Source organism: Pelobates fuscus, chromosome 2 (assembly GCF_036172605.1).
Source record: "Pelobates fuscus isolate aPelFus1 chromosome 2, aPelFus1.pri, whole genome shotgun sequence".
NCBI classification, from domain to species: Eukaryota; Metazoa; Chordata; class Amphibia; order Anura; family Pelobatidae; genus Pelobates; species Pelobates fuscus.
In genome coordinates, this window is record NC_086318.1 from 287344226 (window position 1) to 287356932 (window position 12707).

The 12707-nt window shown below is 41.5% G+C and overlaps 34 pseudogenes; all 34 read left to right on the forward strand.

Moving 5' to 3' along the window:
- The first annotated feature begins 97 nt into the window (after positions 1 to 97).
- LOC134597100 (5S ribosomal RNA) lies at positions 98 to 216 on the forward strand (annotated as a pseudogene).
- A 225-nt stretch (positions 217 to 441) lies between these two features.
- Positions 442 to 560, forward strand: LOC134595133 (5S ribosomal RNA; annotated as a pseudogene).
- A 225-nt stretch (positions 561 to 785) lies between these two features.
- LOC134597556 (5S ribosomal RNA) lies at positions 786 to 904 on the forward strand (annotated as a pseudogene).
- A 225-nt stretch (positions 905 to 1129) lies between these two features.
- On the forward strand, positions 1130 to 1248 carry LOC134588938 (5S ribosomal RNA; annotated as a pseudogene).
- A 316-nt stretch (positions 1249 to 1564) lies between these two features.
- LOC134595375 (5S ribosomal RNA) lies at positions 1565 to 1683 on the forward strand (annotated as a pseudogene).
- A 225-nt stretch (positions 1684 to 1908) lies between these two features.
- LOC134588087 (5S ribosomal RNA) lies at positions 1909 to 2027 on the forward strand (annotated as a pseudogene).
- Positions 2028 to 2252: 225 nt separating this feature from the next.
- On the forward strand, positions 2253 to 2371 carry LOC134588939 (5S ribosomal RNA; annotated as a pseudogene).
- Positions 2372 to 2687: 316 nt separating this feature from the next.
- On the forward strand, positions 2688 to 2806 carry LOC134594398 (5S ribosomal RNA; annotated as a pseudogene).
- Positions 2807 to 3031: 225 nt separating this feature from the next.
- On the forward strand, positions 3032 to 3150 carry LOC134597101 (5S ribosomal RNA; annotated as a pseudogene).
- A 660-nt stretch (positions 3151 to 3810) lies between these two features.
- LOC134597920 (5S ribosomal RNA) lies at positions 3811 to 3929 on the forward strand (annotated as a pseudogene).
- A 225-nt stretch (positions 3930 to 4154) lies between these two features.
- On the forward strand, positions 4155 to 4273 carry LOC134597865 (5S ribosomal RNA; annotated as a pseudogene).
- Positions 4274 to 4407: 134 nt separating this feature from the next.
- Positions 4408 to 4526, forward strand: LOC134593206 (5S ribosomal RNA; annotated as a pseudogene).
- Positions 4527 to 5085: 559 nt separating this feature from the next.
- On the forward strand, positions 5086 to 5204 carry LOC134589044 (5S ribosomal RNA; annotated as a pseudogene).
- A 225-nt stretch (positions 5205 to 5429) lies between these two features.
- Positions 5430 to 5548, forward strand: LOC134595315 (5S ribosomal RNA; annotated as a pseudogene).
- Positions 5549 to 5682: 134 nt separating this feature from the next.
- On the forward strand, positions 5683 to 5801 carry LOC134588257 (5S ribosomal RNA; annotated as a pseudogene).
- A 559-nt stretch (positions 5802 to 6360) lies between these two features.
- On the forward strand, positions 6361 to 6479 carry LOC134596604 (5S ribosomal RNA; annotated as a pseudogene).
- A 134-nt stretch (positions 6480 to 6613) lies between these two features.
- Positions 6614 to 6732, forward strand: LOC134598440 (5S ribosomal RNA; annotated as a pseudogene).
- Positions 6733 to 6866: 134 nt separating this feature from the next.
- Positions 6867 to 6985, forward strand: LOC134594643 (5S ribosomal RNA; annotated as a pseudogene).
- A 134-nt stretch (positions 6986 to 7119) lies between these two features.
- LOC134598213 (5S ribosomal RNA) lies at positions 7120 to 7238 on the forward strand (annotated as a pseudogene).
- Positions 7239 to 7615: 377 nt separating this feature from the next.
- Positions 7616 to 7734, forward strand: LOC134595806 (5S ribosomal RNA; annotated as a pseudogene).
- Positions 7735 to 8050: 316 nt separating this feature from the next.
- On the forward strand, positions 8051 to 8169 carry LOC134594829 (5S ribosomal RNA; annotated as a pseudogene).
- Positions 8170 to 8394: 225 nt separating this feature from the next.
- On the forward strand, positions 8395 to 8513 carry LOC134589045 (5S ribosomal RNA; annotated as a pseudogene).
- Positions 8514 to 8738: 225 nt separating this feature from the next.
- LOC134595328 (5S ribosomal RNA) lies at positions 8739 to 8857 on the forward strand (annotated as a pseudogene).
- Positions 8858 to 8991: 134 nt separating this feature from the next.
- On the forward strand, positions 8992 to 9110 carry LOC134598441 (5S ribosomal RNA; annotated as a pseudogene).
- Positions 9111 to 9244: 134 nt separating this feature from the next.
- On the forward strand, positions 9245 to 9363 carry LOC134595516 (5S ribosomal RNA; annotated as a pseudogene).
- A 377-nt stretch (positions 9364 to 9740) lies between these two features.
- On the forward strand, positions 9741 to 9859 carry LOC134595732 (5S ribosomal RNA; annotated as a pseudogene).
- Positions 9860 to 9993: 134 nt separating this feature from the next.
- Positions 9994 to 10112, forward strand: LOC134598216 (5S ribosomal RNA; annotated as a pseudogene).
- Positions 10113 to 10489: 377 nt separating this feature from the next.
- Positions 10490 to 10608, forward strand: LOC134595807 (5S ribosomal RNA; annotated as a pseudogene).
- A 316-nt stretch (positions 10609 to 10924) lies between these two features.
- On the forward strand, positions 10925 to 11043 carry LOC134594830 (5S ribosomal RNA; annotated as a pseudogene).
- Positions 11044 to 11268: 225 nt separating this feature from the next.
- LOC134589046 (5S ribosomal RNA) lies at positions 11269 to 11387 on the forward strand (annotated as a pseudogene).
- Positions 11388 to 11612: 225 nt separating this feature from the next.
- On the forward strand, positions 11613 to 11731 carry LOC134595339 (5S ribosomal RNA; annotated as a pseudogene).
- A 134-nt stretch (positions 11732 to 11865) lies between these two features.
- LOC134588258 (5S ribosomal RNA) lies at positions 11866 to 11984 on the forward strand (annotated as a pseudogene).
- A 225-nt stretch (positions 11985 to 12209) lies between these two features.
- LOC134591335 (5S ribosomal RNA) lies at positions 12210 to 12328 on the forward strand (annotated as a pseudogene).
- A 225-nt stretch (positions 12329 to 12553) lies between these two features.
- On the forward strand, positions 12554 to 12672 carry LOC134596605 (5S ribosomal RNA; annotated as a pseudogene).
- Positions 12673 to 12707: the final 35 nt, after the last annotated feature.

Consider the following 12707-nt stretch of genomic DNA (forward strand, 5'->3'; position numbering starts at 1 on the left):
AGACCACTTTTTTCCCTATCCAGAAGCGTCTTGTCTTTTGTCGCAACCAGAGTTTGATATTCTACCAACATTAGCGAGATCGCATTCACTTAGTTTCACTTACGGCCATACCAGTCTGAAAATGCCTGATCTCGTCAGATCTCGGAAGCCATCCAGACTCAGGCCTGGTTAGTACTTGTATGGGAGACCAACTAGGAACCTCAGGTGCTGTAAGCTTTTGTTTATTTCTTTTTTGCATTATGATGTCATAATCAGACCACTTTTTTCCCTATGGGAGACCAACTAGGAACCTCAGGTGCCGTAAGCTTTTGTTTATTTCTTTTTTGCATTATGATGTCATAATCAGACCACTTTTTTCCCTATCCAGAAGCGTCTTGTCTTTTGTCGCAACCAGAGTTTGATATTCTACCAACATTAGCGAGATCGCATTCTCTTAATTTCTCTTACGGCCATACCAGTCTGAAAATGCCTGATCTCATCAGATCTTGGAAGCCATCCAGACTCGGGCCTGGTTAGTACTTGTATGGGAGACCAACTAGGAACCTCAGGTGCCGTAAGCTTTTGTTTATTTCTTTTTTGCATTATGATGTCATAATCAGACCACTTTTTTCCCTATGGGAGACCAACTAGGAACCTCAGGTGCCGTAAGCTTTTATTTATTTCTTTTTTGCATTATGATGTCATAATCAGACCACTTTTTTCCCTATCCAGAAGCGTCTTGTCTTTTGTCGCAACCAGAGTTTGATATTCTACCAACATTAGCGAGATCGCATTCACTTAGTTTCACTTACGGCCATACCAGTCTGAAAATGCCTGATCTCGTCAGATCTCGGAAGCCATCCAGACTCGGGACTGGTTAGTACTTGTATGGGAGACCAACTAGGAACCTCAGGTGCCGTAAGCTTTTGTTTATTTCTTTTTTGCATTATGATGTCATAATCAGACCACTTTTTTCCCTATGGGAGACCAACTAGGAACCTCAGGTGCCGTAAGCTTTTGTTTATTTCTTTTTTGCATTATGATGTCATAATCAGACCACTTTTTTCCCTATCCAGAAGCGTCTTGTCTTTTGTCGCAACCAGAGTTTGATATTCTACCAACATTAGCGAGATCGCATTCTCTTAATTTCCCTTACAGCCATACCAGTCTGAAAATGCCTGATCTTGTCAGATCTTGGAAGCCATCCAGACTCGGGCCTGGTTAGTACTTGTATGGGAGACCAACTAGGAACCTCAGGTGCCGTAAGCTTTTGTTTATTTCTTTTTTGCATTATGATGTCATAATCAGACCACTTTTTTCCCTATGGGAGACCAACTAGGAACCTCAGGTGCCGTAAGCTTTTGTTTATTTCTTTTTTGCATTATGATGTCATAATCAGACCACTTTTTTCCCTATGGGAGACCAACTAGGAACCTCAGGTGCCGTAAGCTTTTGTTTATTTCTTTTTTGCATTATGATGTCATAATCAGACCACTTTTTTCCCTATCCAGAAGCGTCTTGTCTTTTGTCGCAACCAGAGTTTGATATTCTACCAACATTAGCGAGATCGCATTCTCTTAATTTCACTTACGGCCATACCCGTCTGAAAATGCCTGATCTCGTCAGATCTCGGAAGCCATCCAGACTCGGGCCTGGTTAGTACTTGTATGGGAGACCAACTAGGAACCTCAGGTGCTGTAAGCTTTTGTTTATTTCTTTTTTGCATTATGATGTCATAATCAGACCACTTTTTTCCCTATGGGAGACCAACTAGGAACCTCAGGTGCCGTAAGCTTTTGTTTATTTCTTTTTTGCATTATGATGTCATAATCAGACCACTTTTTTCCCTATCCAGAAGCGTCTTGTCTTTTGTCGCAACCAGAGTTTGATATTCTACCAACATTAGCGAGATCGCATTCACTTAGTTTCACTTACGGCCATACCAGTCTGAAAATGCCTGATCTTGTCAGATCTCGGAAGCCATCCAGACTCAGGCCTGGTTAGTACTTGTATGGGAGACCAACTAGGAACCTCAGGTGCTGTAAGCTTTTGTTTATTTCTTTTTTGCATTATGATGTCATAATCAGACCACTTTTTTCCCTATGGGAGACCAACTAGGAACCTCAGGTGCCGTAAGCTTTTGTTTATTTCTTTTTTGCATTATGATGTCATAATCAGACCACTTTTTTCCCTATCCAGAAGCGTCTTTTCTTTTGTCGCAACCAGAGTTTGATATTCTACCAACATTAGCGAGATCGCATTCTCTTAATTTCCCTTACAGCCATACCAGTCTGAAAATGCCTGATCTTGTCAGATCTTGGAAGCCATCCAGACTCGGGCCTGGTTAGTACTTGTATGGGAGACCAACTAGGAACCTCAGGTGCCGTAAGCTTTCGTTTATTTCTTTTTTGCATTATGATGTCATAATCAGACCACTTTTTTCCCTATGGGAGACCAACTAGGAACCTCAGGTGCCGTAAGCTTTTGTTTATTTCTTTTTTGCATTATGATGTCATAATCAGACCACTTTTTTCCCTATGGGAGACCAACTAGGAACCTCAGGTGCCGTAAGCTTTTGTTTATTTCTTTTTTGCATTATGATGTCATAATCAGACCACTTTTTTCCCTATCCAGAAGCGTCTTGTCTTTTGTCGCAACCAGAGTTTGATATTCTACCAACATTAGCGAGATCGCATTCTCTTAATTTCACTTACGGCCATACCAGTCTGAAAATGCCTGATCTCGTCAGATCTCGGAAGCCATCCAGACTCGGGCCTGGTTAGTACTTGTATGGGAGACCAACTAGGAACCTCAGGTGCTGTAAGCTTTTGTTTATTTCTTTTTTGCATTATGATGTCATAATCAGACCACTTTTTTCCCTATGGGAGACCAACTAGGAACCTCAGGTGCCGTAAGCTTTTGTTTATTTCTTTTTTGCATTATGATGTCATAATCAGACCACTTTTTTCCCTATCCAGAAGCGTCTTGTCTTTTGTCGCAACCAGAGTTTGATATTCTACCAACATTAGCGAGATCGCATTCACTTAGTTTCACTTACGGCCATACCAGTCTGAAAATGCCTGATCTCGTCAGATCTCGGAAGCCATCCAGACTCAGGCCTGGTTAGTACTTGTATGGGAGACCAACTAGGAACCTCAGGTGCTGTAAGCTTTTGTTTATTTCTTTTTTGCATTATGATGTCATAATCAGACCACTTTTTTCCCTATGGGAGACCAACTAGGAACCTCAGGTGCCGTAAGCTTTTGTTTATTTCTTTTTTGCATTATGATGTCATAATCAGACCACTTTTTTCCCTATCCAGAAGCGTCTTTTCTTTTGTCGCAACCAGAGTTTGATATTCTACCAACATTAGCGAGATCGCATTCTCGTAATTTCCCTTACAGCCATACCAGTCTGAAAATGCATGATCTTGTCAGATCTTGAAAGCCATCCAGACTCGGGCCTGGTTAGTACTTGTATGGGAGACCAACTAGGAACCTCAGGTGCCGTAAGCTTTTGTTTATTTCTTTTTTGCATTATGATGTCATAATCAGACCACTTTTTTCCCTATGGGAGACCAACTAGGAACCTCAGGTGCCGTAAGCTTTTGTTTATTTCTTTTTTGCATTATGATGTCATAATCAGACCACTTTTTTCCCTATGGGAGACCAACTAGGAACCTCAGGTGCCGTAAGCTTTTGTTTATTTCTTTTTTGCATTATGATGTCATAATCAGACCACTTTTTTCCCTATCCAGAAGCGTCTTGTCTTTTGTCGCAACCAGAGTTTGATATTCTACCAACATTAGCGATATCGCATTCTCTTAGTTTCACTTACGGCCATACCAGTCTGAAAATGCCTGATCTCGTCAGATCTCGGAAGCCATCCAGACTGGGGACTGGTTAGTACTTGTATGGGAGACCAACTAGGAACCTCAGGTGCCGTAAGCTTTTGTTTATTTCTTTTTTGCATTATGATGTCATAATCAGACCACTTTTTTCCCTATGGGAGACCAACTAGGAACCTCAGGTGCCGTATGCTTTTGTTTATTTCTTTTTTGCATTATGATGTCATAATCAGACCACTTTTTTCCCTATCCAGAAGCGTCTTGTCTTTTGTCGCAACCAGAGTTTGATATTCTACCAACATTAGCGAGATCGCATTCTATTAATTTCCCTTACGGCCATACCAGTCTGAAAATGCCTGATCTCGTCAGATCTCGGAAGCCATCCAGACTCGTGCCTGGTTAGTACTTGTATGGGAGACCAACTAGGAACCTCAGGTGCCGTAAGCTTTTGTTTATTTCTTTTTTGCATTATGATGTCATAATCAGACCACTTTTTTCCCTATCCAGAAGCGTCTTGTCTTTTGTCGCAACCAGAGTTTGATATTCTACCAACATTAGCAAGATCGCATTCTCTTCATTTCACTTACGGCCATACCAGTCTGAAAATGCCTGATCTCGTCAGATCTCGGAAGCCATCCAGACTCGGGCCTGGTTAGTACTTGTATGGGAGACCAACTAGGAACCTCAGGTGCCGTAAGCTTTTGTTTATTTCTTTTTTGCATTATGATGTCATAATCAGACCACTTTTTTCCCTATGGGAGACCAACTAGGAACCTCAGGTGCCGTATGCTTTTGTTTATTTCTTTTTTGCATTATGATGTCATAATCAGACCACTTTTTTCCCTATCCAGAAGCGTCTTGTCTTTTGTCGCAACCAGAGTTTGATATTCTACCAACATTAGCGAGATCGCATTCTCTTAATTTCACTTACGGCCATACCAGTCTGAAAATGCCAGATCTCGGAAGCCATCCAGACTCGGGCCTGGTTAGTATTTGTATGGGAGACCAACTAGGAACCTCAGGTGCCGTAAGCTTTTGTTTATTTCTTTTTTGCATTATGATGTCATAATCAGACCACTTTTTTCCCTATGGGAGACCAACTAGGAACCTCAGGTGCCGTAAGCTTTTGTTTATTTCTTTTTTGCATTATGATGTCATAATCAGACCACTTTTTTCCCTATCCAGAAGCGTCTTGTCTTTTGTCGCAACCAGAGTTTGATATTCTACCAACATTAGCGAGATCGCATTCTCTTAATTTCACTTACGGCCATACCAGTCTGAAAATGCCTTATCTTGTCAGATCTCGGAAGCCATCCAGACTCGGGCCTGGTTAGTATTTGTATGGGAGACCAACTAGGAACCTCAGGTGCCGTAAGCTTTTGTTTATTTCTTTTTTGCATTATGATGTCATAATCAGACCACTTTTTTCCCTATGGGAGACCAACTAGGAACCTCAGGTGCCGTAAGCTTTTGTTTATTTCTTTTTTGCATTATGATGTCATAATCAGACCACTTTTTTCCCTATCCAGAAGCGTCTTGTCTTTTGTCGCAACCAGAGTTTGATATTCTACCAACATTAGCGAGATCGCATTCTCTTAATTTCACTTACGGCCATACCAGTCTGAAAATGCCTGATCTCGTCAGATCTCAGAAGCCATCCAGACTCGGGCCTGGTTAGTACTTGTATGGGCGACCAACTAGGAACCTCAGGTGCCGTAAGCTTTTGTTTATTTCTTTTTTGCATTATGATGTCATAATCAGACCACTTTTTTCCCTATCCAGAAGCATCTTGTCTTTTGTCGCAACCAGAGTTTGATATTCTACCAACATTAACGAGATCGCATTCTCTTAATTTCACTTACGGCCATACCAATCTGAAAATGCCTGATCTCGTCAGATCTCGGAAGCCATCCAGACTTGGGCCTGGTTAGTACTTGTATGGGAGAACAACTAGGAACCTCAGGTGCCGTAAGCTTTTGTTTATTTCTTTTTTGCATTATGATGTCATAATCAGACCACTTTTTTCCCTATGGGAGACCAACTAGGAACCTCAGGTGCCGTAAGCTTTTGTTTATTTCTTTTTTGCATTATGATGTCATAATCAGACCACTTTTTTCCCTATCCAGAAGCGTCTTGTCTTTTGTCGCAACCAGAGTTTGATATTCTACCAACATTAGCGAGATCGCATTCTCTTAATTTCGCTTACGGCCATACCAGTCTGAAAATGTCAGATCTCGGAAGCCATCCAGACTCGGGCCTGGTTAGTACTTGTATGGGAGACCAACTAGGAACCTCAGGTGCCGTAAGCTTTTGTTTATTTCTTTTTTGCATTATGATGTCATAATCAGACCTCTTTTTTCCCTATGGGAGACCAACTAGGAACCTCAGGTGCCGTAAGCTTTTGTTTATTTCTTTTTTGCATTATGATGTCATAATCAGACCACTTTTTTCCCTATCCAGAAGCGTCTTGTCTATTGTCGCAACCAGAGTTTGATATTCTACCAACATTAGCGAGATCGCATTCTCTTAATTTCACTTACGGCCATACCAGTCTGAAAATGCCTGATCTCGTCAGATCTCGGAAGCTATCCAGACACGGGCCTGGTTAGTACTTGTATGGGAGACCAACTAGGAACCTCAGATGCCGTAAGCTTTTGTTTATTTCTTTTTTGCATTATGATGTCATAATCAGACCACTTTTTTCCCTATCCAGAAGCGTCTTGTCTTTTGTCGCAACCAGAGTTTGATATTCTACCAACATTAGCGAGATCGCATTCTCTTAATTTCACTTACGGCCATACCAGTCTGAAAATGCCTGATCTCGTCAGATCTCGGAAGCCATCCAGACTCGGGCATGGTTAGTATTTGTATGGGAGACCAACTAGGAACCTCAGGTGCCGTAAGCTTTTGTTTATTTCTTTTTTGCATTATGATGTCATAATCAGACCACTTTTTTCCCTATCCAGAAGCGTCTTGTCTTTTGTCGCAACCAGAGTTTGATATTCTACCAACATTAGCGAGATCGCATTCTCTTAATTTCCCTTACGGCCATACCAGTCTGAAAATGCCTGATCTCGTCAGATCTCGGAAGCCATCCAGACTCGGGCCTGGTTAGTACTTGTATGGGAGACCAACTAGGAACCTCAGGTGCCGTAAGCTTTTGTTTATTTCTTTTTTGCATTATGATGTCATAATCAGACCACTTTTTTCCCTATCCAGAAGCGTCTTGTCTTTTGTCGCAACCAGAGTTTGATATTCTACCAACATTAGCGAGATCGCATTCTCTTAATTTCAATTACGGCCATACCAATCTGAAAATGCCTGATCTCATCAGATCTCGGAAGACATCCAGACTCGGGCCTGGTTAGTACTTGTATGGGAGACCAACTAGGAACCTCAGGTGCCGTAAGCTTTTGTTTATTTATTTTTTGCATTATGATGTCATAATCAGACCACTTTTTTCCCTATCCAGAAGCGTCTTGTCTAATGTCGCAACCAGAGTTTGATATTCTACCAACATTAGCGAGATCGCATTCTCTTAATTTCACTTATGGCCATACCAGTCTGAAAATGCCAGATCTCGGAAGCTATCCAGACACGGGCCTGGTTAGTACTTGTATGGGAGACCAACTAGGAACCTCAGATGCCGTAAGCTTTTGTTTATTTCTTTTTTGCATTATGATGTCATAATCAGACCACTTTTTTCCCTATCCAGAAGCGTCTTGTCTTTTGTCGCAACCAGAGTTTGATATTCTACCAACATTAGCGAGATCGCATTCTCTTAATTTCACTTACGGCCATACCAGTCTGAAAATGCCTGATCTCGTCAGATCTCGGAAGCCATCCAGACTCGGGCCTGGTTAGTATTTGTATGGGAGACCAACTAGGAACCTCAGGTGCCGTAAGCTTTTGTTTATTTCTTTTTTGCATTATGATGTCATAATCAGACCACTTTTTTCCCTATGGGAGACCAACTAGGAACCTCAGGTGCCGTAAGCTTTTGTTTATTTATTTTTTGCATTATGATGTCATAATCAGACCACTTTTTTCCCTATGGGAGACCAACTAGGAACCTCAGGTGCCGTAAGCTTTTGTTTATTTCTTTTTTGCATTATGATGTCATAATCAGACCACTTTTTTCCCTATCCAGAAGCGTCTTGTCTTTTGTCGCAACCAGAGTTTGATATTCTACCAACATTAGGGAGATCGCATTCTCTTAATTTCATTTACGGCCATACCAGTCTGAAAATGCCTGATCTCGTCAGATCTCGGAAGCCATCCAGACTCGGGCCTGGTTAGTACTTGTATGGGAGACCAACTAGGAACCTCAGGTGCCGTAAGCTTTAGTTTATTTCTTTTTTGCATTATGATGTCATAATCAGACCTCTTTTTTCCCTATGGGAGACCAACTAGGAACCTCAGGTGCCGTAAGCTTTTGTTTATTTATTTTTTGCATTATGATGTCATAATCAGACCACTTTTTTCCCTATCCAGAAGCGTCTTGTCTTTTGTCGCAACCAGAGTTTGATATTCTACCAACATTAGCGAGATCGCATTCTCTTAATTTCACTTACGGCCATACCAGTCTGAAAATGCCTTATCTTGTCAGATCTCGGAAGCCATCCAGACTCGGGCCTGGTTAGTATTTGTATGGGAGACCAACTAGGAACCTCAGGTGCCGTAAGCTTTTGTTTATTTCTTTTTTGCATTATGATGTCATAATCAGACCACTTTTTTCCCTATGGGAGACCAACTAGGAACCTCAGGTGCCGTAAGCTTTTGTTTATTTCTTTTTTGCATTATGATGTCATAATCAGACCACTTTTTTCCCTATCCAGAAGCGTCTTGTCTTTTGTCGCAACCAGAGTTTGATATTCTACCAACATTAGCGAGATCGCATTCTCTTAATTTCACTTACGGCCATACCAGTCTGAAAATGCCTGATCTCGTCAGATCTCAGAAGCCATCCAGACTCGGGCCTGGTTAGTACTTGTATGGGCGACCAACTAGGAACCTCAGGTGCCGTAAGCTTTTGTTTATTTCTTTTTTGCATTATGATGTCATAATCAGACCACTTTTTTCCCTATCCAGAAGCGTCTTGTCTTTTGTCGCAACCAGAGTTTGATATTCTACCAACATTAGCGAGATCGCATTCTCTTAATTTCACTTACGGCCATACCAGTCTGAAAATGCCTGATCTCGTCAGATCTCGGAAGCCATCCAGACTCGGGCATGGTTAGTATTTGTATGGGAGACCAACTAGGAACCTCAGGTGCCGTAAGCTTTTGTTTATTTCTTTTTTGCATTATGATGTCATAATCAGACCACTTTTTTCCCTATCCAGAAGCGTCTTGTCTTTTGTCGCAACCAGAGTTTGATATTCTACCAACATTAGCGAGATCGCATTCTCTTAATTTCCCTTACGGCCATACCAGTCTGAAAATGCCTGATCTCGTCAGATCTCGGAAGCCATCTAGACTTGGGCCTGGTTAGTACTTGTATGGGAGACCAACTAGGAACCTCAGGTGCCGTAAGCTTTTGTTTATTTATTTTTTGCATTATGATGTCATAATCAGACCACTTTTTTCCCTATCCAGAAGCGTCTTGTCTTTTGTCGCAACCAGAGTTTGATATTCTACCAACATTAGCGAGATCGCATTCTCTTAATTTCACTTACGGCCATACCAGTCTGAAAATGTCAGATCTCGGAAGCCATCCAGACTCGGGCCTGGTTAGTACTTGTATGGGAGACCAACTAGGAACCTCAGGTGCCATAAGCTTTTGTTTATTTATTTTTTGCATTATGATGACATAATCAGACCACTTTTTTCCCTATCCAGAAGCGTCTTGTCTTTTGTCGCAACCAGAGTTTGATATTCTACCAACATTAGCGAGATCGCATTCTCTTAATTTCACTTTCGGCCATACCAGTCTGAAAATGCCTGATCTCGTCAGATCTCGGAAGCCATCCAGACTCGGGCCTGGTTAGTACTTGTATGGGAGACCAACTAGGAACCTCAGGTGCCGTAAGCTTTTGTTTATTTCTTTTTTGCATTATGATGTCATAATCAGACCACTTTTTTCCCTATCCAGAAGCGTCTTGTCTTTTGTCGCAACCAGAGTTTGATATTCTACCAACATTAGCGAGATCGCATTCTCTTAATTTCAATTACGGCCATACCAATCTGAAAATGCCTGATCTCATCAGATCTCGGAAGACATCCAGACTCGGGCCTGGTTAGTACTTGTATGGGAGACCAACTAGGAACCTCAGGTGCCGTAAGCTTTTGTTTATTTATTTTTTGCATTATGATGTCATAATCAGACCACTTTTTTCCCTATCCAGAAGCGTCTTGTCTAATGTCGCAACCAGAGTTTGATATTCTACCAACATTAGCGAGATCGCATTCTCTTAATTTCACTTATGGCCATACCAGTCTGAAAATGCCAGATCTCGGAAGCTATCCAGACACGGGCCTGGTTAGTACTTGTATGGGAGACCAACTAGGAACCTCAGATGCCGTAAGCTTTTGTTTATTTCTTTTTTGCATTATGATGTCATAATCAGACCACTTTTTTCCCTATCCAGAAGCGTCTTGTCTTTTGTCGCAACCAGAGTTTGATATTCTACCAACATTAGCGAGATCGCATTCTCTTAATTTCACTTACGGCCATACCAGTCTGAAAATGCCTGATCTCGTCAGATCTCGGAAGCCATCCAGACTCGGGCCTGGTTAGTATTTGTATGGGAGACCAACTAGGAACCTCAGGTGCCGTAAGCTTTTGTTTATTTCTTTTTTGCATTATGATGTCATAATCAGACCACTTTTTTCCCTATGGGAGACCAACTAGGAACCTCAGGTGCCGTAAGCTTTTGTTTATTTATTTTTTGCATTATGATGTCATAATCAGACCACTTTTTTCCCTATGGGAGACCAACTAGGAACCTCAGGTGCCGTAAGCTTTTGTTTATTTCTTTTTTGCATTATGATGTCATAATCAGACCACTTTTTTCCCTATCCAGAAGCGTCTTGTCTTTTGTCGCAACCAGAGTTTGATATTCTACCAACATTAGGGAGATCGCATTCTCTTAATTTCATTTACGGCCATACCAGTCTGAAAATGCCTGATCTCGTCAGATCTCGGAAGCCATCCAGACTCGGGCCTGGTTAGTACTTGTATGGGAGACCAACTAGGAACCTCAGGTGCCGTAAGCTTTAGTTTATTTCTTTTTTGCATTATGATGTCATAATCAGACCTCTTTTTTCCCTATGGGAGACCAACTAGGAACCTCAGGTGCCGTAAGCTTTTGTTTATTTATTTTTTGCATTATGATGTCATAATCAGACCACTTTTTTCCCTATCCAGAAGCGTCTTGTCTTTTGTCGCAACCAGAGTTTGATATTCTACCAACATTAGCGAGATCGCATTCTCTTAATTTCACTTACGGCCATACCAGTCTGAAAATGCCTTATCTTGTCAGATCTCGGAAGCCATCCAGACTCGGGCCTGGTTAGTATTTGTATGGGAGACCAACTAGGAACCTCAGGTGCCGTAAGCTTTTGTTTATTTCTTTTTTGCATTATGATGTCATAATCAGACCACTTTTTTCCCTATGGGAGACCAACTAGGAACCTCAGGTGCCGTAAGCTTTTGTTTATTTCTTTTTTGCATTATGATGTCATAATCAGACCACTTTTTTCCCTATCCAGAAGCGTCTTGTCTTTTGTCGCAACCAGAGTTTGATATTCTACCAACATTAGCGAGATCGCATTCTCTTAATTTCACTTACGGCCATACCAGTCTGAAAATGCCTGATCTCGTCAGATCTCAGAAGCCATCCAGACTCGGGCCTGGTTAGTACTTGTATGGGCGACCAACTAGGAACCTCAGGTGCCGTAAGCTTTTGTTTATTTCTTTTTTGCATTATGATGTCATAATCAGACCACTTTTTTCCCTATCCAGAAGCATCTTGTCTTTTGTCGCAACCAGAGTTTGATATTCTACCAACATTAACGAGATCGCATTCTCTTAATTTCACTTACGGCCATACCAATCTGAAAATGCCTGATCTCGTCAGATCTCGGAAGCCATCCAGACTTGGGCCTGGTTAGTACTTGTATGGGAGAACAACTAGGAACCTCAGGTGCCGTAAGCTTTTGTTTATTTCTTTTTTGCATTATGATGTCATAATCAGACCACTTTTTTCCCTATGGGAGACCAACTAGGAACCTCAGGTGCCGTAAGCTTTTGTTTATTTCTTTTTTGCATTATGATGTCATAATCAGACCACTTTTTTCCCTATCCAGAAGCGTCTTGTCTTTTGTCGCAACCAGAGTTTGATATTCTACCAACATTAGCGAGATCGCATTCTCTTAATTTCGCTTACGGCCATACCAGTCTGAAAATGCCTGATCTCGTCAGATCTCGGAAGCCATCCAGACTCGGGCCTGGTTAGTACTTGTATGGGAGACCAACTAGGAACCTCAGGTGCCGTAAGCTTTTGTTTATTTCTTTTTTGCATTATGATGTCATAATCAGACCTCTTTTTTCCCTATGGGAGACCAACTAGGAACCTCAGGTGCCGTAAGCTTTTGTTTATTTCTTTTTTGCATTATGATGTCATAATCAGACCACTTTTTTCCCTATCCAGAAGCGTCTTGTCTATTGTCGCAACCAGAGTTTGATATTCTACCAACATTAGCGAGATCGCATTCTCTTAATTTCACTTACGGCCATACCAGTCTGAAAATGCCTGATCTCGTCAGATCTCGGAAGCTATCCAGACACGGGCCTGGTTAGTACTTGTATGGGAGACCAACTAGGAACCTCAGATGCCGTAAGCTTTTGTTTATTTCTTTTTTGCATTATGATGTCATAA